The sequence below is a fragment of the Zonotrichia leucophrys genome, chromosome 6 (assembly GCF_028769735.1).
Source record: "Zonotrichia leucophrys gambelii isolate GWCS_2022_RI chromosome 6, RI_Zleu_2.0, whole genome shotgun sequence".
Classification (NCBI taxonomy): Eukaryota; Metazoa; Chordata; class Aves; order Passeriformes; family Passerellidae; genus Zonotrichia; species Zonotrichia leucophrys.
Window position 1 is genome coordinate 30750097 of NC_088176.1, and position 17546 is coordinate 30767642.

At 45.4% G+C, this 17546-nt stretch overlaps 1 protein-coding gene across 9 annotated transcripts in view; it reads left to right on the forward strand.

Annotated features, from left to right (window-relative positions):
* Nucleotides 1-17546, forward strand: part of PCDH15 (protocadherin related 15) — a 634585-nt gene that overhangs the window by 272430 nt on the left and 344609 nt on the right. For 7 of the 9 annotated variants that reach the window (XR_010440717.1, XR_010440719.1, XR_010440716.1 and 4 more), the window contains exon 5: nucleotides 3447-3507. The exons of the other annotated variants lie outside the window; for them this stretch is intronic. The gene's annotated coding sequence lies outside the window, so the exon portion shown is untranslated. The remainder of the gene's footprint in view (nucleotides 1-3446; nucleotides 3508-17546) is intronic. 9 annotated transcript variants of the gene reach the window in all.

Consider the following 17546-nt stretch of genomic DNA (forward strand, 5'->3'; position numbering starts at 1 on the left):
AGAGGGGGCAGCGAGGGTGGAGAGGGGCTGGGAACACAAAGCCTGTGAGGAACCCTGAGGGAGCTGGGGGTGCTCAGCCTGGAGAAAAGGAGACTCAGGGTGCCCTCATCACTCTGTACAGCTCCTGAAAGGTGCCTGTGCTCAGCTGGGGCTGGGCTCTTTCTCCAGAATGAGAGAACACAGTCTCAAGCTGCACCAAGGGAAATATAGGTTGGATATTAGGAAAAAGTTTTTTACAGAAAGGGTGAAAAAGAACTGCAATGGTCTGCTTGGAGGAGGGGTGGAGTCACCATCCCTGGATGTGTTTAAAACAAGACTGGATGTGGCACTGGGTGACAGGGTTAGTTGAGGTATTGGGGCTGGTTTGGACTCAATGATCTTGGACATCTCTTGCAACCCAGCGATTCTGAGAATTCTGTGACTCTGTTGAGGTTCCAAGCACCTGAACTCCTGATTTTGTCTTTTATGAGGAAAGGCTGAGGGAGCTGGGGCTGAGAGGGGCCCTCAGGCCTGGCTGGGCCTGGCTGCAGGGAGGGGCAGAGCAGGGCCCAGGCTCTGCTCCGGGGCCCAGCAATGGCACCTGAGCCCAGCAATTGCCCTGCACAGGAGGCACAGCTTCTGCCCTGGGCAGTGCCCAGCCCTGAGCACATTGCCCACACAGCCTGGGTGCTCTCCTCCCTGGGGCTGGGGCACAGCTGGCTGCACACAATGCTGTGCCCTGGGCTCTGGGATGGCCCTGCTGGAGCAGTAATTCAATTCCTGCACACCAGGTGCCCTCTGAGCTCCTGCAGCCTGGGCCAGTCTGTGACAAACACACCTAAACCAGCACCAAGCAGAGACACCAAAATGAGGCTGAGAATTAAATCAGCTGATGCTGCCCAAAAGCACAGCTGAAGCAGGAGGTGGGTGGGCACCACCAGGCCTTGTTTGGATAATTTGAGGTACTCCTGATGCTTTATCCCTGCAGAGGACTTTGCCGTGTACCCAATTTCAAACATGGGATTTTGCTTTCCCCCTGTAAATTGTAGTGTACGAAGACCCAATTTCATTTTGCTCTAATTAAAGTTGGAGATCGGCAGTGCTAATGGTGAGGACTGAAGCTTTCCCCTGTTCCCATTAAGTTAGCTTGGATATTCCAGGTTTTTTATTTCAATTTTTAATGAGCTATTATAATGAGCTAAAACAAATGGCAATGCTTGCCAGGAGCTTTGCAGTATACTTGCTAATGGGAGAATGAAAATATATTTGGAATTGTTTGTAGAAATCTTTGGATTAAATGTGTTTATTTTTGAGTGACTTACCTCCCTGTCTGAATATTAACAGTACGTTCACAAAACCCTGTCTCATTTGCCAATGGCCTTAGGAGCCAAATGATTTCCTGCTGCTGAGCAATTTTGTTGCTAGAGTATTGATATTACCAAGTTTTCTACATAACCATATGGTCAAGAAATTTGGAGGTGTGAGGCCATGAAACGGAACAAATACCTCTGAGGTTTCAGGGTTTGTTCTTCGCTGTTATAAACCCCATCTTACATAATTTAAAATAATTATTTTTATGAGCAGATAGAAATGATAAATCATAGCAAATACTCATATTTAGTAGCAGAGACCTTCCATTTTCCCCAAACAGTGCTTTCACAAGGTCACATCCAGAGCAGGAGTGTCCAGAAGGGACCAGGCAGGGAAGCAAAGCCTGAGAGCTCCCAGTGCCCTCAGCTGCAGCACCTCCACTGAGAATGTTTTGTGCAGCCTGGGTTTGAGGCTTTGAACAAACTGGAATTTTTGTGTGAGACCTGTCTTTTTTATATTGACTCTGAAAGGAATGAGGGACTTGTCTTTACAAACAAACTGTGGGTCTGCTGGTGAATAAAGCTAGATACTGAGAGATAAAAGAAGCAGTGGGAAGGATTCCACTGATTGATAAATGGGGTGAGAGATGTGTCTTTGCAAACTGTAGGTCTGCTGATAAATAAAATTGGATTCTGAGAGATGAAAGAAGCAATGAGAAGAACCATAAATTCCATAAAGAATTCCACTGAATGACACAAGGAAAAGACAAAGGGGGAGTTATACATTATAAAGGGGTCTTAGATACTAGATTTTTCACGGAATTTGTACCTCTCAAGTACCTCAGCCAATGGGGAATGAGAGAGGGACATGAAGCCAGGAAATTAGGATAAAAAGGAGGTTGTGTCCTCCAAAAATTTGAGACCGAAGGTGAAATGCGCTGTGGCCTCTTCCTTTATTCAGATAAATTTCAGGGCTCCTCTGTCTCCTTTTTGGACATAAACCTCTGGTGTTTGTGGATTAATTTTCTGACAAGTCCTTTGGTTAAAATGACAACCTCTGTCACAGAGTGCTGGAGAGATGTTCAGCACTGCATTTGGATCCCTCCCAGAGGAGCAAACCATAAGCAAATGGTTTCTTTAAAGAATCCAGCTTCTCTTCATTTGTATTCAATTCCATGGTCATTTTCCTTTGATAGAGACAGGAAAATCAGGGTTATCTCAGCTGCTGGGCTGGCTGCTTGTAGAGCAGGCTTTAAATCTGTCTGGGTTTAGCTGGAGCCTCTCTAACTGGGCCAGGGAGCCACTGGCTCACCCCTGAGCAGGAGATTTGCTCTTTGAGATGATGCACCTGAGGACCCATTTTTCATCATGGAAAGATCCAACCTCTCATTGTGGTTGGGAGAATCTCCCAAGCAGCTGGACTTGGCTGTGCTCTGGTTGGAGAGCACTTAGGTGTGACAATCTGGAATAAAGGCTGCATGGAAAGAGAGGAACAACCTCCTGCCAGATGGGAGCACGATGCTGCCAGGCTGTGACCTGGTCTGTGTGAGAGTTAAAGCACCACTAGCAGTGTTTTTTCGCCCAAAACAGGAGTTCCTTCCTTTGTGCTGTGGGCTGGCACTCAGCAGGTGGCTGTGGCTGTGCATGTGGGCACCTTCCATTGCTGATGAAATCAGAACAATATTTCTGATCTCCCAGTGCCATTTCCACCCAAAAGTGCTACTCCAAGACCTTGCCACCCATCTGTTTTTATTTGTCTGTTGTCTTTTTGAATCATGATATCACAGAACCATTAATGTTGGAGAAGACCTCCAGGGTCATCCAGTCCAACCTTGGACTGATTCATGTCCGTGATCCATCCTTAGTGCTCTTTCTTGCTCACACCTGCCTTTTATTTTCACTTTGGACTTTTTCCTCTTTTTTTTAACATTTCTTTCTCCTTTCTGGAGAAGAAAGAGTGCCATCACCAAAAACAAATTTCTCTCAGGGGAAGATTCCTCCAGTCTCTGCAAACCCCCTCCAAAATGAGTCCCACATTATACAGAGAACTGCATGTCAGGTGATAGCAGAGAGCTGTATAACAGATGATAGCAAAATGATTTTATTTCATTCCATTCTGAGCATGAATAGCATTGTCCCAATTTTTCATTCCTGCAGGCTCTCACTCTGGGACTCTTCAGCAGCTCTGCCAGAGTATGAGGAAGGCTCAGAAGTCCATGTGAGTGTTTACCTTCACAAACGTGGGTTACAAAAGCAGCCATTAGCTCTCCATCCCTTTTTAAATCCGAGGGAAGCGATACAATAGGGAACACTGATGGCAAAGACAGGAAAACCATGGCAGGGGGAGGAAAAAAAATAAAAACATCAGAAAGGAGATGAAAAAGCACAGCAGGTAAGAGTGAATTGTCAGTGTCTGACTCCTCGGGAGCAGGAGCAATTTATAAGGCGGTGACTCAGCCGGAGTCTGGAAGGAGGAGAGTGCAGCGCTGCCTCCCGGCTTTGATCCCTGCATCCCGGAGGGCTGGGATGCAGCCGGGACCGCTGAGTCACCGCGGGGCCGGGCACATCCCAGTTCTGCACCCCAGCAGCTCCACACCACCGAGCCTTTCCCTATTTACCCCTGGCATCACCTAACACACACATTTCCCAGCCCTATTTCACTGCCTTCTCCGTGGTTTTGCAGGTTGAATCTGCATTCCAGAGATAAACGGGGCATTAAGGGAGGTGTGGAGAGCTCTGTCTGTGGTAATTGCAGAGCCAGTTTTGGGATTGCACGAGGTTTACAAAGCTGGGAGAAGTTCCTACAGCAGGGCTGAAATGAGGTGATCATAAGCAGCCGTGCTGTATTGATTAATGCTCTCATGTGCAAGATAAGGCCAAGGATCCTGTACCTGCTGTACTGCTTTTATCTGCTGTGCCTAATTGGAGTTTTACCCTGGATTTTACGTATTCCATCAGTAATGAGTTAATTGTATATGCCAAATGGATAATGAAGTTATTAGCAGTGTGCCTGAAAACCACAGAGGAATTATCCAGGAGGCTGCTTTCTGCTCTGGGTCCTGGCTGGTTTGATGTTAAATTGATATTAATTTGAACACTGATGTCACTCTGTTGTGTGTTGTGTAAACACTCAGCTTTGCTCAGCTGTATTTTCCCTGTTCCTTGGTTTAATGTGGCTTTCTGAGGAGGAAGGAAAAGTCTTGCTTGCCCATGGCAGTGGAAGGGCCAGTTGCACATTTTAGCTTAGGTGCAAGATTCCTGATGGGGGTAAAAAAAAGAAAAGGTAAATCCCAAGGGAAGAGCTCTGCTGTAAAGCCTGTCAGTGCAATCTGCCAGAGAGCCTGGGATTTGGGCTTGGAAAAATCCCATTGCTGTAATCCATTAATCCATGGAATTACCTGTAAGCTTTTCAATATGAGGAAGTCCTTCGATGAGATGCCAATTTTTATTTTTTTTAATTTGTATTTAACATTTATGGCTCCTCCTGGTGCTTGATTTTCTTTTATCCACTGCCCTCTACAGGTCTCATGGATAGAGTTAGACTGAAGGAGATGAGGCTGCAGCAGTGGCTTTATAAGAACTGCAGAGATGCTCTCAGAGCTGTTTTCTATGCTGTCTGGGAAGGGAAAAAATATTCACAGTGGGAGAAGTTTGGGTTTTAATACAGTGATGGGAAATTCCAGCTTTTATGAGTACAAAAGCAGGATACAGCATTCCTTCCCAAAAGCCTCCCTCCTTTATTCTAGGTGGTAAAAGCTATGCCACAACACTATCAGTGCATCAAATGTTTATCTGTTTATCCCTTCCTAACAGTGTATTCCTGTTAAAAACCATTTCCAGGGAGAGATCATGTTTGAGAAATGCTGATGAACCTAAAATTCTTGCTCTGAGTAAAAGGAGGGGTGAATTCCAGGCTCCTTGTGCTTCCCATCTCCTCACTGGGGGCCTTTCCCTCTCCTGGAGACTGAGAAAAACTGGTTTTCCATGGATTTTCCTTACATTTAGTGCACAGGAAGTGAAACTGCAGCACGTTCCCTCATAGGGATGTTTGGGAATTGCTCTCCTCTTTCTTGGCTGCAGCTTTCCAGAAGTGATTTGCATCTTAATAGCTTTGATGCTGCTATCAAAGGATTTTGGGGGAAGGACAAAAAGGCAGCAGCGTGGAATGATTATGTGAACCTCTCTTCCCAGAGAAACTCGGCAGAAAATAGAAATATTGGCTTTAAATCATGCCAAGGCTTCAGTTCAGGCTTTGCTGTGCCCGCTGGTGCTTGGCATCACTCTGAGAAATGGATATAAATTCAGATTTAGCTCTTTAGTGGGCACCACTCAGCAGAACTGCTGCAATCCCAGGGCTTGGGCAGTCAGGGCAAAGGCAACATGTTGGTGTTGAGTTAGGAAAACTATCCCAGACTTCTCTGAGCACCCTTCGGGGAGGTGTTTTTAAGACATTGTGGTTTATCTTTGAGGTTAAATCCAGCGAGGAGCCTGCTGGGGGAATTTTTGGATGGACTAAAGTGTGGTGTAGGTAGGAGCAGTTCCTGGTGGGGATCCCACTGTCTGCAGCCTGGGGCTGGAGTGGCTGCTGGAACAGCCACTCCATTCCTGGATTTGGTGGTTCCATCCTCCAGGAATAGTTTCCATGCTCCCAGAGCTCTCTGCAGTGCAGGGGACAACAGGGATTGTCCTTCAGGAGTGACCTGAACTGGAGCACTCTCCCATATCAGTATCTCCATGCTCACCAGGAGAACAGGATTAATCCCAGATCTCTGGTGCACTAATTAGGTACCTTTGTAGATTTATATATGATCCTTATCTCTGTGATTTGTCTCTCCCATGCACACCCTTTAATTTATTTTCCCTGTGCAAAAGATAGAGTTATAGATAATTTTAAAGGCTCTGTGGTTGGAGCTTTGGTTGAATTGTATCTCAGCACTGGGGCACTCCTCCCCAAAGTGGATTTGTTCCTAAATCATCCTCCCTAAAGGACTCTGCCTAAAGTTCCTTCAGCTGTGCAGTGATACAAGAAAAGGCTCAGAGGTAACTGGAGCTGGCTCTGCTCACCACGGAACCCAGAATTTTTCAGCTGCATTTGAAACTTAGCTGGGCATGATGAAGAGGGAAAAGAAATTTTCATTGCTTTGTATTCTCCTTAATTTCCCAGTTGATTGGGGATTTGGGGTGTCACAGAAGAATTTGCCTGGTATCAAAATCTTGAAGCACAAATAAGCCACTGCAAGTTGTCACTTACAGCAAAATGTCCTATTTTGGTGAGGTCTGTGGGATTTACTCAGAAAGGAGGGTGGAAATGTTGTTGACCACTTTGCAGGAGTTGTGAGCACAGAAATGAGGGTAAGAAAATGGGAAAATACTCAGGGAGAATTAATCCAAATAACCTCAGATCCCAGTAGAACAGAAAAGGCTGGGTGGGTACATTTAGAATGCAGGCAGGTACAGGACAGAGGTTTGTGCTCATGAGTTACAGACCCTCTGAGAAAATGGGAAAAGAATTTTCCTTCCTTGGACTCCAGGAGGAATTTCTGCGTGGAAAAAGGTGCTCAAGCCTTGGCAGGGAGCTTTGTAGTGCCCATCCCTGGAGGTGTCCAAGGAAGGGCTGGAGGTGGCACTCAGTGCTCTGGGCTGAGGACAAGGTGGGCATCAAGCACAGGGCTGAGAGGGCTTTTCCCAGATGAAGGATTCTATAATTCCATGATTTTTTTTCTCTAATATTTTCCCAGACAGCAGCTCTTGTCCTCAGCAGGTGCTGCTGGAAGCTCCTGATTGGCTTTGTCCTCTCCTTGGCTGCTTCTCTGTCTGTCCCTGTGCACTGGGATGTGCCAGGGAGGATCAGCTCTGAAATTCTGGTGGTGCTTTACACTGGCCTCAAGCCCAATTTGTATTCCCGGGCTTCCCACTGGCCCTTGGGATTTCACTGCCTTCCCCCAGATCATGCCCATCCCAATATCTGGGGAGAAGTGTCCGGGGGTTTTATTGCTGCTCTAACAGAGCCAAGTTTTCTGAGGGCAGATGTTGAGAGGATGATAATTTAGGTGTCAGCATCAGCCTGAAAACTCTGCCAAGAACACATCAGCTTTAAGCCAGAGCAGGATAAAATGTGTAGAATCTGTTAATTGCAGGCTGTTGGATTTCTGGATCAGAACTGACTTTTCCAGGGAAGAGAGTCGGGTCTAATTTTGCTCTCGTTTTCCCCAGGTAATTGTGTCATTCAGGATACACTTCCCACAAATACATTGCTCTTCCCATTAATTCTGCCCACAGATGGCTTTGCTGTGTAACTCCCTCCTTGCACGCCTTTGTGTGGTGACAGGCTGGTATAAATCCTAATGTTCTCCTTCTAAGATACAACAGAGGTGGATTAAAAGCAGTTCCTCTTGGCTGAGCACTCAGCTCATGGAGTTCTTCTGCTTTCACATGAGTAGAACGTACCCAGAAACACAGAAAAGGACATTGCTGCCCACCCAGACAGGCACTAACAGATCCCTCAGGATGCTGTCAAGTGTCTGCACCTTCATTTATCACTTCCTTGGCATACCCTTGAACAGGATTTACAACTGGCAGAGCCCTAGGTTCACATAAATGTATTTATGAAATAAAATGCAGCAGAGAAACACAGTTCTCCTTAATTCCTGATCCCTTGGCACTGTGATTCCTTGCTGAGGCTCTGTTCAGGACGAAAACAGAGAGCTGCCCAGCTCCAGCAGTGCCTGGCTCGCTTGGCCATTGCTGCATAATTTTGTTTGGGTTTGTAATTGCTGCTTAAGGCGGTAATTAATTCAAAAATATGCAATTTGCCACATCTCAGCTGAGGCTATTCAGGCTGGGGAGCAGAGGATCTGGTGAGCAGGAATAGGATCTGAGCTGGGTGGGGAAGGTGGCTTCAGGGACATTGGCTTGGGGTCTTTGTTCTCAGCAGCACAGTCAGAAATAAAAACCTCCCAGTCTGGAGCTGACCCATAATGGGCTCAGATCTGAATCACCTCTTTCTCTTTCATCACCATTTGAAAGCTCTGTGATCTCTGCTTAAAAAGGCTCCTGGGTTGTTTACCTTGATGGAGACCAAGATAATCCTCAGGCTACTCCAACCACTCAGGTACCCTCAGAGCCCAGTGTTGGCTGAATTGATTTATTTGGAATCAAATAGAATTTTTAGTTTTGGGGGTTGTTTTGTTTTGGTGGATTTTTTGTTGTTGTTGTTTCGTTTGTTTTGTTTATGGGATTTTTGGGGATTTTTTTATCTAATGGGAGCAGAATTGTGGTGAGGTTGATTTTTCTCCCAAATTAGCTTTTCTGCTCCCTGGTTTAATCTCTTGTTCACATGGCTCCCATGAGGGCAGCACTCCCTGGTGTCTCTTTCCCCCAAATCAGAGCCTTGGCTGTGATTCCCAAAGGAAACTGCCCCTCTGCACTTGCAGCAGTGGAAACTTTTAAGGTCACAAACCATTCAGGGATTTCCCAACTGGAATGCAGTATTTCCTAAAATTTGGCAATCTTGAAATGTTCTCTCCTTTGGGAACAATTATATTAAATCCAGGCAAAAGAAACTATTATTAACTAGAGACTGATGTAATTCACCCAGACCAATGCTCGTGGACAGATCTTTTCCTTTTGGCCTCGATGTCCCTGGGGGACATCCCCAAAACCCAGGGGAAGAACCTCCACATACTCCAAGGGGAATAATCTGCTGTTTGAAAGGGAGAATGGAATTTGCTGCCAGTCCTGTATCTCCAGGTCAGTTTAGCAGCTTCTCTGCCAAGTCCTGGCTTCACTCTCTGGATGTTAAGTCAGGTTTAGTCACCAGACTGGATTTGGCACAATTCACACCAAAACCAGCACATGGCCCCCACTGGCAGCTTGCAAATAGAACATTCTCCCAGTTCCTTGGCCACATTCCTAGGGCAGAGAGGAGTCTCCTGCCCCACTGGCCTTAGCCCAGCTGTATCCAGAGCCCCTGGAGCTGTTGGACACCTGCACCCAGCAGAGCCCAGGCCAGCACAGCACCAGAGCTGCCTTCTGCAGAGGCCCTGTGCCCATCAGCAAGGTGACATTCCAGCTCCTGAGGAGCTTGGAAATAATTCCAGCTGGATTTTGGCCAGGCTGGGGACTGCACAGAGACTTGTGCCTTGCTCCTATTCCTTGTTCCAGCAGCAGCTCTGGAGGGGCTGGGCAGGGAATGAAGGACAGTGGGATGAAATGGTTGAGGTGGTTTTGGATTATTTAATCTCTAGGATGAAAATGCCACAGATGTTCCCAGATCCATAATTTACTTGGGCAATTCATTCTGCAACCCATTTTTTCAGGTTCAGGCCAGCATTAGATGGGAAAGTGCTGAAATCCCAGGCTGTGCTGAGCTCAGGAGCTCTGCATTTCAGTTTGGGGCTGGATATTTTTTATTTGGCTGTGAGGTGGAGCAGGTAGCTCAGGAGGGACACAGGGATCTGCTGATGTGCTTCTGTCCCTTGATTTGGAAGTGCCAGGGTGTCCTGCCCCAAGATCACCTGGATACACACTGATAACTCCAGGTCATCCCCAGGGGGCAACATAACCTTGGAAGTGTCATGTGGCAGAAATTGGTGCTCTCCACTAGTAAGTTGGGTTGGTTTTTTAATGTTCTAGAAACAACCCAGATCATTCAGAAATTTCAGCATGCAGTTTCAAGGTATAAATCAGATATAATAATTTCCTTACATGACCTGAAAGAGATTCTGAGCAATTCCTTATTAAATGGTATTGAAATGAAAGGTGTTGTCAGTGACATTCTCTGGGTGCTGGAGTAGCAGAGAACTGGGCTGAAAAGGACAAATGTTTCTCCAGCACTGTTCTGCTGCTGCTGGAAGGGACCTTAAAGCCCATCCCATTCCCACCCCTGCCATGGACAGGGACACCTTCCATTATCCCAGGCTGCTCCAAGCCCATCCAACCTGACCTGGAACACTTCCAGGGCTGGGGAATCCTCAGGTCTCTGGGCAAGTTTCCCAACCTTCCCTAGTTTCCCAGCAGCACAAAGAGAATTCTGCACTCAGCCTTTCAGGCTCTGAGTGAAATTCAGGAAAAAATTCTTGCTATTGCAGAAGTTTAGCAGGAAAGTCAGACTCCCCCGGAAGCTTCTGATTTGGGGAACCAAGAGCGCTGAGACCCTGCTGGAAATGCCCTCAGTGTGGCCAGGGAGGTGAGCTGGAGGATCTCACTTGCAGAGGAGCCTCAGCAGGAACAGAGAGTGAACACTCACCCAGCTGAGGGCAGGATAGACAAGAGGACAGATTGCTGGAATCAGAAGAAGAGTAAAGTGGAATTAAGGCTCTGTCTGGGTGGAAATGAGAGCAGTGAGAGCATCTCTGCCTCGTTCTGCAGGGACGGATGGCTGGGGGTGTGTGCAGCCCAGGGTGAGGCACTAACAGGAGACACTGAGATGTCTCCTCTGTCCAGAGTGGGGCGACTCCAGCACTGCCTCACATCCAGATAATTCCAGAAGTGTGACCAAATGGGCATAGACAGGATGGACAATGTGACAGGATGGACAATGGACAGGAACAGGGACTGGCAAGGGGAGTACTTGCAGCCTGAGCTCTTCTCAGGTCAGGTCTGGTTCTGCCTGTGGGTCTTCTGCAGCCAAGATCCTCCATCTCACCTCCCTGCCCAGTCCTGGGTACACTTCCAGCAGCACATCAAGGGCTGGTTTTTGCCCCAAAATAATTCCAGGGCTGTTGTTACCCCAAAATCTTTGTACAGAAGCCTCTGGGACAGTCCATTTGACTTTCCTGCTACACTTCTGCAATATCAAGAATAATATTCTCCCCAGCCTGCAGTGCTTTGAGTTCCCCTCAGAGCCTGGAAGGCTGAGTGAAGAATTCTCTTTGTGCTGCTGGGAACTGGGAATTCCCCAACCCTGGAAATATTCCAGGTCAGGCTGGATGGGGCTTGGAGCACCTGGGACAGTGGAAGGTGTCCCTGCCCATGGCAGGGGTGGCGCTGGATGGGCTTTAAGGTCCCTTCCAACCCTAATCATTTTGAGATTCTGTGATTCTATGAAGAGAAGGTGTTCAGGGAATTGGAATAAAAGCAAAAGGCTTTTCCTGCATTTGGTTTTGCTGTCCAAGAGGAATGGTGCTGAAATGCACACAGCACTGTTTGCTGCAAATTGAGGGTTAGGGACCAAAGCACAGGACACTTTTTCTCTGTCCCTTGCTGTGTGATTTGGCAGCTGAAGCACAAAATATTCCTTCACTGGCATCTTTTGTCCCCCCCTCTGAGTTTTGGAATCTTGAGTTTAAGCAAAGAAATAGCAAAAAGAGGTTTTTAAGGAGAAGTTTGAAAAGTGAATGGACGAAATTCAGAGCTCCATGGAGGTTATCACCCTTCCCATTCTATTTTGTGGTGCTGCTTAGATTTTATAAACTCAGTGTGAATAAACAGGAGAGTCCCTGCAGGTGGATGAGCCAGGGAAGATGGGATTAGGGATAAAAGAGCTGAGCCAGCTCGCTGTTCCCTGTCCCTTATGCCACCTCTTGTTCTCCAGCTCTCCTGTGGAGTCCTGCCATTATAGCTATCCCAACTTTTTATTTCTCCAGCAAATTCAAAAGGAATTTAAACCTGAATATACTTGGGAGTGAATCTTAAAGGAGTCTTAAAGCATTTAGATTTTGCAGGCAGAAGTATCTGAAAGAAGTTTAAGTGTCCTTGGCTTAGCCTGTCATCAAATCAGAGTCTGGGAGGTTTTCTTTGGACGAAGCTGGAAAAGCCATTGCTGTGAGGGGGGATCAAAGGCAGCAGCATGAGCAGGGGAGTTTGGCTGTTGGCTTCGTGTTTACTGCTGGGTTTGGATGTGTTTAGCTGCTTTAATTACCAGGGTAAACAAAGCCATGGCATAATGAACCCATCCTTAGATGCTGATTAAGGAATAATCTTTGTCAGAATTTGCAGTGCAACAAGGCAGTGACATTGTGACATTGTAAGTGGTCTGTTCAGCATTTGAAAAAATCTTTCTAGAACAGGGCTGGGAGGTGGCATCAGACACCAACCCTGGGATGGGGCCAGCTGCTTGAGCAGAGAATTGATTTTAAACCATGGAATTCTGGAATGATTTGGGTTGGAAGGGATTTCAAAGCTCATCCCATTCCACCCCTGCCATGGGCAGGGACACCTTCCACCTTCCAGAACCTTCCACTGTCCCAGGCTGCTCTAAGCCCTGTCCAACCTGGCCTTGGGCACTACCAGGGATCCAGGGGCAGCCACAGCTGCCAGGGCCTGCCCACCCTCCCAGGGAAGGATTTCTGCCCCATATCTCACCTAAATTTCCTCTCTTTCAGTTGCATCCCGTTCCTCCTTGTCCTGTCCCTGCAGTTCTTCATGATGATTTAACTTTAAAAAACTTTGATCCCCACAATTTTTAACTTTAAAAAGTTAAATAATTGAATTTGTGCACTAGCATGGAGGACTTGGCCAAAAAAAGAAAGAAAAATAAGAGAGCTTGTAGTAGTTCTGCAAACAAATAGATACATTCAGAACAGTGCTTGGAGTGAAACTTCTGCCTCCCTCAATTTAATAAAGAACTCAAAAAGCTGTGACTGTGGTGCTGTACTGCACAATTCACTGGCAGGAGAATTTAATATGTATTCAGTCTATTCATTTTTGCACCTGTGAGCCACCAAAGTGTGTGGTTTGTGACGGCTACGAAAGCACCTCTCCATTTCTCCCCAGGAGAACATTTGTCTCAGTAATTATTACAAGGCAGGCAGGAGTTTCAGAGGGCAACTTTCAATTTATTTCTTTTTTCTTAGTTGCTTTTCTGCATTGTTTGCATTCCTTTAAAACAAGGAGTGGTAGAGGGAAACTGCTGAGTGCAGCAAAATCGGGTTATGAGAGATGTAGTAGAAGATTTTTGTGCCTGTGGAATAATTTTTCCAAATATTTTTCTCAGGGTTAGATGGAATATGGGCTATATTTTAACAAATTAAAATATTTTAATTTGTTAAAATATAGCCCATATTTTTTGGGCTATATTTTCTCCCCCAGCCCTCCATGCTCTAAAAGCCTGGCTATTTAAATCCATCCAGTGGAAGTTATGTAAGAAAATGAAAATAAAATTTAGTGGTTTCTCTTTTAGGTGTAGACATGGGGATTTCTCCCTAATCTTAGCTTTGAAATTGTACTGTGGTGCCAGGAACCTTTCACAGTCAAACACTTCACTGCTTCATTTTCCATTGTCTGCCTCTTGCTGAGACCAAAGTTTGAGCCTGCACCAAGTGAGGTTCTTATTCTGAAGCTCAGTATGAATGAAAAAAGTGCCAAGAGTCAGAGCTACCAAACCCTTCCACTAAGTAAACCCAAGAGTGCTTTCTTGGATATTTAATTTGATAAGTAAAACCCAAGGCTTACCCACTGTCATGCTCAATGCAGCTCCAAAATTGCTCATAAACTCTTTTCTTTTGGAAAATAAGTCACTGCTGTTCTGATATTAGTTAATCTTGCCCCTATAAAGTTGGTTTTTAGGGATTTTTTGGTTTTGGTTTTTTTTTTTTTTTTTTTAAAGTTATGAAACAAGACATCAAAGAGGCACGAATCAGAGTTTCCCTTCCTTGCAAAATAAATACCAAATTTCTCTTTGAAGTGGAATCAAAGCCAGGGAGTCTGCAGCTGATTTGAGAACCAAGACAGGTATCCTGTGAGAGAGGCAAATCCCAGGTTTGGTGGTGACAGAGACATCTTTTTTAAATACTTGTGTTTCTTGTGATTTTCCCCTGACTTAAGGCAGTTTTACTCACCAAGAGTCTGCAGCTCATGAATTTCTGAGTTTACATTGCAAAAGAAAATGCAAGCAGAGCAAGGAAAGATTGGATCTGCTCTACCATATCATCTTTAAGACATAAAGGAAAAAACAATGTAAATAATAGAACCACAGGCTTCTAAAAATACCTTGACAAGTGTTTGAGTGACCCAGAGCTTCCCCTTGGATTTGAAGGGAAAGGAGGCATCAGGAAAATCCATCTTATTTCCTTGCTCTCCCTCCTTTTAGCCCTAATTTTGGCTGTCAGTCGTTGAATGAAGATAAAATCTAACTGCAGGTTTTCTTGGAGAATTCCAGTAATTTTTTTGGCTTGTTATGGCCATGTTTTGCCTTTCTTAGGGTTAAGAGTCATTGTCACCTCTTCTCTATGTCTTCCAAAAAGCAGAGATTTCATAAAACCCTTTCAGAAGTGGGATCCAGGCAGGGAACAGCACGGTGGGGGATGCAGATTCCCCTCACTTCTCATCTTCCCATGAGTCCCTGACCTGTGACAACAGATAGAAAGAGGCAGCAATTAGTGGGAGTTGTGCCAAAAAATGGGTGGATTTATGGCAGCAGAGCAAGTCAAGGTAATCAGGAGCACCCCACAACCTCTATTCACCCCCCAAGTGTGTGTCTTGTTCTAGGGCTGGTTAAGGGTGGGTAATTTCTATTTTAAGGGAAAGAGTCACAATTTTAAAAACACTTTTTCTATCTTATTTAAGTGCTATTTTATTTATTTGGAGTGAGATTTAAGTTCCTTTCCAACCAATTGATATCTGATGTATGAATAATTATTTTGGAGAAAGACAAAAATACGAATGAGGCACAGACAGATGTCCCGACAAATGGGGAAAGTGTAGCAGAGAAAACAGGAAAGAGTGGAAGGAAAAAATACATTCAGAAGCAGTTAATTAAAATCTGGCTCCAAGGCAGTAGCAGGGTGATGGATCACGATGATCAGCAGAGCAGATCCAACCTATGAATATTCATTGGGAGAGCTCTCTCCTGCTGATCTCTTGGCTCCAGAGAAGGTCAGGCCCTCGTTGCTTTTCTCAAGGAAATTGAGAAAACAGGTGTGGGCAAAGGAGCTGGAGCAGGATTTGAGATGGAAAACATTTTGTGATGAAAGGTGGCTGAACCCTTGGACCAAGAACAGGCAGATGTTCCAGGGATAATGGGATGCAGGCTGGCACTGGCACAGCACAGGCTGAGTGTCCAGCTGCAGGATTGGAATGGAGCTGCCTTTAGCTGGGCTTTAATTAACAAAACAGAGCAAAGTTAGGCACGAACAGAAGTTGTTTGCACTGACAAGGGGATGCTTTGGGAAGCAATGCTCACAGCCACTGGAGAAAGGAGCTCAAGATCTGGAAATTTCAGAGCAGTGCTCTGCTGCTGTGACCTGCAGGGAGGGGACAGCGGGGACATGGGGCACCAGGGGACACAAAACAGCTGTTCAAAGGCAGAAATGGAGAGCTGGAATAGCAGTTCTCAGTTCCCTGTGGATTCCCATGGGAGCTCATGCTCCTCAGGAGTTTGTTGTTGATGAGGGTTTGAGTTTTGCTGGGTGATGCCTGCTAGGCTTCAATCCACAAAAAGAAGATTCCCAGTCTCTGAGAGTTTAACATCTCCAGGTTGGGAGTAGCAGAAAGATACAGAAGAAATAAATGGACCATAACTGAACTAAGACTGGGATTAATCTTTTAGGGTAGGGATTGAAGGAGATGTTTTTGGTCCTGGATGACTCTGTGAGGAAACACTGCATGCTGTGGTGCTCAGTGCAGGTCAAACAGTGAAGCACTGCCACCCTGAAATAACCTGAGGATTAAGATGGGTCTTTTGTTCTAGTTAAAAATTATGGCTAAATGTCCTTTGATAGTCAAGAAAGTAAAATTAAAAAAGGGAGCCATTGGGAACAGCACAGACTTTGAAATGGAAAGTACAATGTCAGTCAGAGGTGCAGGTGGGTTGCTCAAAGTGGGGACCTTGGTGACCTGCTGAAGGTGGAGAGCTGGGACAACAAAGATGGTCAGAGGGGTGGAAGGGCTTACAAGGAATGACAGCAGAGGCTGGACAAGGGAAAAATGAACTCTGTATGACACAAAAGAATAAAATCCTGAATATAGGAGGAGAGGGAGAGGTCATCCCTTCTAGCTGTGTGTGGCTACTTTGCAGAGCTCCTTGCCTTTCAATCCACAAAAAGAAGATTTCCAGACTCTGAGAGTTTAACATCTCCAAGTTGGGAGTAGCAAGAAGACACAGAAGAGATAAATGGACATAAACAGACTTCACCCCCTGGTCTGGGTAAAGATTCATAAGAGAAGAAAAGAATCAGGACCAAATTAGCATTGAAGACGAAGGGATCAATAACCAACAGGAAATCAGATGCTAAGAATTTTGCAATGTAGAACCAATGAATGAGAATTTCTTTGTGTTTTTTTATGTACAAATATGGGAAAAGTCTGGTAGAGAATGATGTGTGATGGAATAATTTCTACTGCTCACCCTGGCTGTGTGGATGGGATGATTTCCATGGCATATCCTGGCCAGAACGAAGTAATGCCTGATTCTCTAACACTTAAAAGATGGTGTGGAGAGTTTCTCTTATTCCTGCAGTTTTGGTGACAGGGTCAAACTGGAGAGAAGCTGCTGGGGAGTGAGAAGTGGATTGATGAGAATTAGCTGCCTGCACTTGACATGTGGAGGTGACAAGGAATGGGCTAAGATGAGGAGCAGAGACTCTGCTGATGTGTTTTGGGCATGAAAACCAATTAGCAGCACGGGTGAGGAGATGAGCCGGAGTCAGGGTGTGAAGGAAATACAGATAATCAGCTTGGGAGAGAGATCTTCACGTGTCACACTTGAGTCTGCAGGAGATGGGGATTAATGTGCTGCTCAGGTGGTGATTTGTGCTGCTTGACTCCTTAAGGACATGTCTTTATGGAATTTTCTGTGCTTGTCATTTCTCACCCGCCTGGGCCACACTTCTGAGCTTTGGCTCTTCCAGCACTCTTATTAAGAAACACCTCTGGTTGTTCTAGGAGCTATGGATGAGAATAGATGAGCAGCTTAATCAGGAAGCTGATTTTTTATCAGCTTTATCACTGGGCTGGTACATTCTCCCTCCCACTCCCACCCTTTTTCCATATAGTCTGGAAGTTCCTTCCTTGGGTAGAGACCAACTGGCAGAGAACAGGACAAATCTATGCATCAAAATACTCCACCACTTAATTAGTGAAGTGCATTTAATTAGTCCTAGAGACTAGCAAACAGAATAAAACTATCAAAATATAAAAAAAATAGGCTTTTGCTGCTTTGATACACTCCACCAGGAAAGTACAGAACAGCAAAATATTATTTTATTCAAATATCCAATAGCACAGGAGTATTCCTTGTTATTTTGAATAATTTCACTTTTATGTCTCCAACAGAACTATCCAGGTATCGATGGGACCTTAATTTAAAAGTACAATAAA